Source organism: Cyclopterus lumpus, chromosome 12 (genome assembly GCF_009769545.1).
Source record: "Cyclopterus lumpus isolate fCycLum1 chromosome 12, fCycLum1.pri, whole genome shotgun sequence".
NCBI classification, from domain to species: Eukaryota; Metazoa; Chordata; class Actinopteri; order Perciformes; family Cyclopteridae; genus Cyclopterus; species Cyclopterus lumpus.
Window position 1 is genome coordinate 9,300,375 of NC_046977.1, and position 6,138 is coordinate 9,306,512.

Sequence of the window (6,138 nt, forward strand, 5' to 3'; positions counted from 1 at the left end):
GCAGACCACAGGCCCATGTGTGGCCATGCAGGGTGAAACTCTACTGGATTAGGAGCGAGTTTATAACTCTCCATCTTTTATGTATGATGGTGGTGGCAGAGTGGGAGTGTTCCCGGTCCTCACCAACAAGTGACGCATCAATCAGTATATGTGACGATCCAGTCATTACAGCAACCTAAACCTGCAGTTTTACTATTGTTTTTTTTGTCACAATATTGCACAAGACTGGCTCACAATATTACTTTGTTTATGTTTGAGAAATTGGTCATAAAATCCAACCCACTAATACTGGTGTGAATGAAAGTATATTGTAAGCGCACTTTTAAATGAAGAGATATCAAATCCATACTTATTCTGTCAAATTAGGTGCCACCTGGAAAATATCTAGCCTTAAAAATGACATCTCTGCAGCTTTTGTTTTCCTTCTCTCCCTCTTTCGTCTTCATGGTTCAGATCCTGAGAGCCAAACTGTGGATGGGTTTTCAGCCACAAACCTCACAGCTGCTCTTTGGTGCAGAGCATCTGGGCAAGCTCCCCTCCCTGATCCAGGATCCTGGCTGGACTGGTGGTTAGCCACACCAGCGCTTTCACCTGCCTGTCTGCTGAAGCCTCACCAGACCTTAAGCCGCTCTAAACAAGCGGTAACATCAGACCACACACTCAATACTGGACAGCCAGGAGGTAGGGAGTATTATGTATTTAACCCCTGTGTGTGTGTGAGTGTGTGTGTGTGTGTGTGTGTGTGTGTGTGTGTGTGTGTGCGCGTGTGTGGTGTGTGTATGCGCGTGTGTGTGTGTGTGTGTGTGTGTGTTGCTCCCATGGTTGTTTTCTTGTAATCCTGCATTCAGCTTTTATTCATATTCGCTCATCATCTGATGCTTCATCCTAACATAGCACCCCATTTCACACTATTTTCTGGCACCTTGTCATTTGCACCTGGATGACTGGGATTTGTAGTTCTTCAAGAGGAACGTGTTGTGCCACACAGTGTGCTTTTAAGAAATGCCTTTTAATGGTCTTGAGACCCTGATGGCATCCAGTGGTTTGATCTGCATGCATGACAGTCTAGCCGGAGCAGCGGAGAGACTGTTTAGATGCCACCGGTCAGCATTCTGTTGCTTTCTGACTTCTGTGGTTGATGCATTGTATGTCTTCCAGGCTACAATTAGATTTTATGTTTCAGAGTGAATACTAATTAGAAAGCATGGTCACGCAACCTTTTTCTTTTTTTAAGTAAAGGACACGTCGTATGTGCTTTACAGTGTACATAAAAAGGTTCTTTTGAGAGTCTGTAACTACATTCTATAGAAAGTGTTATATTCAGTTTGTTTTAAGGAGAGAAAGTGATCCACTGATACAGGTTTCCTCTTCGTTTTCATCAGTTTCATCATGTTGCTGTCCAATGCAGTTAAAGTTATTTTCACATAATAATTTGGTTTTGTTTACTGAACTTAAGCTGCTTTGCCCCCCACCCCACCCACTAACACACACACACACACACACACACACACACACACACTCAGCTGCTCTGTCATGCAGACTGAGTGATAAAACCAATAACATAAACTGCAATTGCATTTTTTTTTATCTCAGTCAGTGTAATTTTTTTAGAAATGGGAAGTACTTTTGTCTTATTTTCCACTAAAAGATGATAACGCTGGAATGATTAAATGTGTGCCGTGTGTATTTTAAAATCGTGTATGTCGATATACTTTTATTTTCCACGCATGGACCTCATATAGAGCAATTGTTTAGTCTCCCTTTTTAATTGTATTTTACTTCGGTGTAACTATATTTACACATATTATATCATTACAGCTCATTTGTTTACTTATTTGCAAAGTCTCAAATTGTCTCTTATCATGATCTCAAACGTTTTTCTCCTTTTATCAATTAATTTCGATCGTCACTGACGGATAATCGATGTGTGTATGTGCTTTAAAGCGAAAGATATCAAAAAGCTATTTAGTTTCAAACTATTTGGGGATTTTTAAAAACATTTAAGTTGCACAGCATGTACATTTTTATAATGTTAAATGTGCCTTTCTTTTGAAAGAAAGTATTAATCTCGTGACTTCATGGCGAGAACAGCTGAACTTTAACCCGAGGCCGAACCTTTTCTAACCGATTGTGTAATTTAACATGCATATTGCTTGATCTTTCTTTTTTAAATCTTTTCGCTAGAGGATGCAACTCAGTGTGCTATTACACTTCTAAAGGAAGACATTTTAGGGGGTTATTTTCATGCAAATGACACAATATCGGTTCATGGCCAGAAATTGTTTTTACCAAACGTTTCATAAATAGACCTATACGTGTCTGTTTGGTCCAATCCCATTAAACCTCTCTAAATGTGTCCCATTGCTTATTTTAGTGGACACAATTATTATATGAATTCACTTTTTTTGCGTCTTTTGTCCAGCTGTGTGTGTTTTATTTAGATTCCATTTGTGTGATGCACCATTACGCGTCTCTTGTTGGAGGCTGTTAGTTCATTACACGGTGACGCTTTCAAGCTGCACCGTATACGTCCACGTCATCTGTTTGTGAGGGTTGCCTTTAACTCTTTAAAATGATCAAAACGTTGCGTTTAGAGTTGTTAAACCATTGTTTTTTTCCATTTTAACTCGCTCGTTATGACTTCAATCAATTCCCACGTGGTCCCTTCCTCTTAAATGATGAGTTTCACATTTAAATCTCTTCACAGTTTTTTTATGAAAGCCAATGAGCAGGGCTTTTTTTGTATTTGGCACACCAACTAAACCTCGTGTTTATATCTCTGCTACATCAGTGTGCATGCCAGTTAGGCTACATGGCTAAAACGGGACCATGAAAACATCTGTACAGCGCATATCGATGTACACCCTCTGGGCTATTATATTAATACTTGTTATTGAAAATCAACTTTTTGGAAAAGGTTTCAACTATTATACTGACCTTTCAACACCTGACAAATGTTTCAGCTCCTGACACTTGAGCCTATCTCATTTACATTTAAATATCGACAACAACTGCCCTTTTTTAATTGTTGGTGTGCCAGCTAATTTCTCCTTTCGCTCCTTGTTTTTCTATTTCATATAAATCCAGTTCTTCAATCTAATAAATTACAAAAACATGGGTTTTTATCATGCAATTATCATGAAATGACGCTGAAATGTAAAATAAATGGTAGCACCAATCTTGGGCCAACTTGTTGGCATTTTTTGGTCATATTTGCACTCTAGTGCAATTGGGAGCAGTTGTGCAAAGCCTGCGTTAATTGTGTTGATACAGTAATAAAGAAGCATGCTATTCGGAAGTGCTTCAGAGCTCATGGAGCTGCGTGTGAGAAGAAAAGTGTCCTTACAAACTCAACAAAACCTTTAAAACGTTGTCAAATGTTACGTGAGACAGATTTCAGGGCCTCTAACTTCGTTTTCTTTCAGCCCCTTCAGTTAATGTGCTTTTGACAAGAGGTTTCAACATTTGTCATAGATTAAAACTTCAGAGAGAATTGTCCAGATATCCAAATGTGAGGATATGCAGTATTTCTAATTGTTGTGTTAAAACCTTGTTTTGCTCGCTTTTCCAGGAGCATATTGTTGGACACAATTACGACATATTCAGAGGTTGCATCCTCAGTATATGAAAGATACTCAGTCCTAATTTTAAATGTCTTCAAATAATATGTACACGAAAAATATATATTGTAACTACTTGTTACCCCTTGCTTTCAACACCAGGCTCACTTGTGCAACTGATCTATCATTAATGCGCGTTTCAGTCCGAACCGTCTCAAGGAGTGTGTTACTATTGACAGCTCGCTGATGGACAAAAAACCACCTCATGCTGCGTCTCTATATCACACAGAATGATTGGGAAATGGACTCTAATTAAATGCGTGCGTAATTAAATGCAAATGAGACATTTTATGCGCACACTGCAAGAAATGTCAACTTTAGCAATGTTGTCATCCTGCTCCTGTCTTTCTCTAAAAAAGAAGCTGCCTGTTGGCTGTGGGGTTGCAGATAGACATAATTAAGCTCCATACGTTACAATTACCGTTCAATAACAACACACATAAAAATGCATTTGGGATGGTAAAATGACTACCAACCAAGGCTGATGTTCTATTATACTTTTTGTTGAAATTTGACTCTTTGTTTGCAGTGCATGGTTTAGTATCTATTTGCACTGTCACTATAACGTATAAGCTAAATACGCTTCTACTGGCATGTCATGGCTGTCAATGCAAAACTGGCTCCATGCGTTTTGTTTTGTGAACTTTGCATTTCATAATTCCTGCACGGCCCGCGGTGTGCAGACTAAACCTGCTTGGAGCCACAGGCCTAAATATAACCTACACCGACTGCCCCATGCGCGCGCGCGCGTGTGTTTTTTTCTTCTTCCTGTAGAGACCAATATACCCATTTCCAATCTATCTGTGTCTCTCTCTTGGAAGCTTTTCTGTGCGGAGAAATTGCATTTTTCATATTGTTCCTCTATTCAGGCTTACATTCAGAGATAAACTACTTGATCAAACGTTGATTTGTATTGTTAATTACACACACAGAGATATAATTATAGGGTACACGTATGGTTGATTGATCTATTAATCGTAAAGATGAATTCGGTCTTAAACGGAGACAACTTGTTGTGCTACAATATCTGATGATGCATATGTCAAATGTAGATATGCTTAATAAACCACAATGTATGGAGGCGGTGACTGGAGAAGAGGAGGTTGCGCGTAATGGCGCATGAGGAGCAAATTTCAAATGGATTCCTTCTACCAGACTGGGATTATGTGGAGGTTTAGAAAAGAGACTGGGGTGAGGGCCCGGGAGGAATTATAATTTGGTGTATAAACCAATGCTATTCTTGCGCAGACGGATCACCCTCCACCCCCTTGAACTACGTCGCGGACTCCGCTTCCGCTTCGCACGGTTGGTCAGTGATGCGAAGTGGAGGGTTGGAGAGGGAGCGCGCACGAGAGAGAACGAGAGAGAGAGAGGGAGAGAGAGAGAGAGAGAGAGAGAGAGAGGGGGTGCGACGTAGAATTGACAAAGCAGAGACTGGGAGAGAGAGAAGGGGAGAAGGAGGTGACGGACCTGCTCCTCTGGGACTCGGCTACAGCTTACTGCTAGGTGCTACCACCGGGCTGCGCTCACTAAACGGTCCTCAGCTGTAAAATGCACAATTAGGCGCCGAGCAGCTGCCTTGTAGCTGTCAGCGAGCGCCGCGAGGATCTCCACGGTCACCGCTCCACTTGAAGGAAATCTGGACTAACTGTGAGGAGGAGGAGAAGGAGGAGGAGAAGGAGAAGGAGAAGGAGAAGGAGGGGAGAAAAAAAAGAAGGATTCATGGAGATTCTGTGCAGCTTTATTGAGCAAAACGCCTGGATTATCTGATTTGGGACGGAGCGTTGAACACTAAAGACGAAGCGTGTGTCTCTGTTGTGCCACCGCCGTGTCCAACTGTAGCCCGCGAGGTGTTTGGTTTTTAGGTAAGCTGATCTTTTTCCGGCGACGTGTGTTCATTGTTGTTGCGTGTGTAGAATAGGCTTCTCTACTAGGGTTTGTTTTTAGGCGGCTCGGTTGTGTTCCGGACAACACTGTGTCGAGATACAACAATATATTACGCGCAGGTCTTTTGTTTGAGGAACATGAATAGGATATAGTGCTTCCCAAAAGAGAGGAGGTCATGCTACTTCGATGTGCAACCTTATTCCCCCAAAATAAGTCTGTATCCTTTATTGTGTAAATAATATTTTTAATTGCCCAAATGATTTGTGACAATAATCTTGAATTGAAATTCCAAACCTTCAGCTCATTAAAAAAAAATGAATAAAGTTCAATTAACTTTTTTTTTACTCCGAGTAAACTTTAGTTCAGTTTTTTTCAAATCTAGTTGCTATGTCAATGTGTTGTGTTTTCCTTCCTTTTAACTCGATGTTGTTTTGTTAATGCTGTAGTTATTAGCTGTGTAGCACATGGCCCTTTTGAAAACGACTAACTTTGTGGTCACATACAGAGACATATATAACTGTATCATTGTCTGTCTGTGAATATAAACGTATTTAAATCACTCTAACAATGTTAACAATGAGATCCAGTCCCGCACACTGACAGCTCTGTTTGGGTCTTTCAGCTGGGAGTT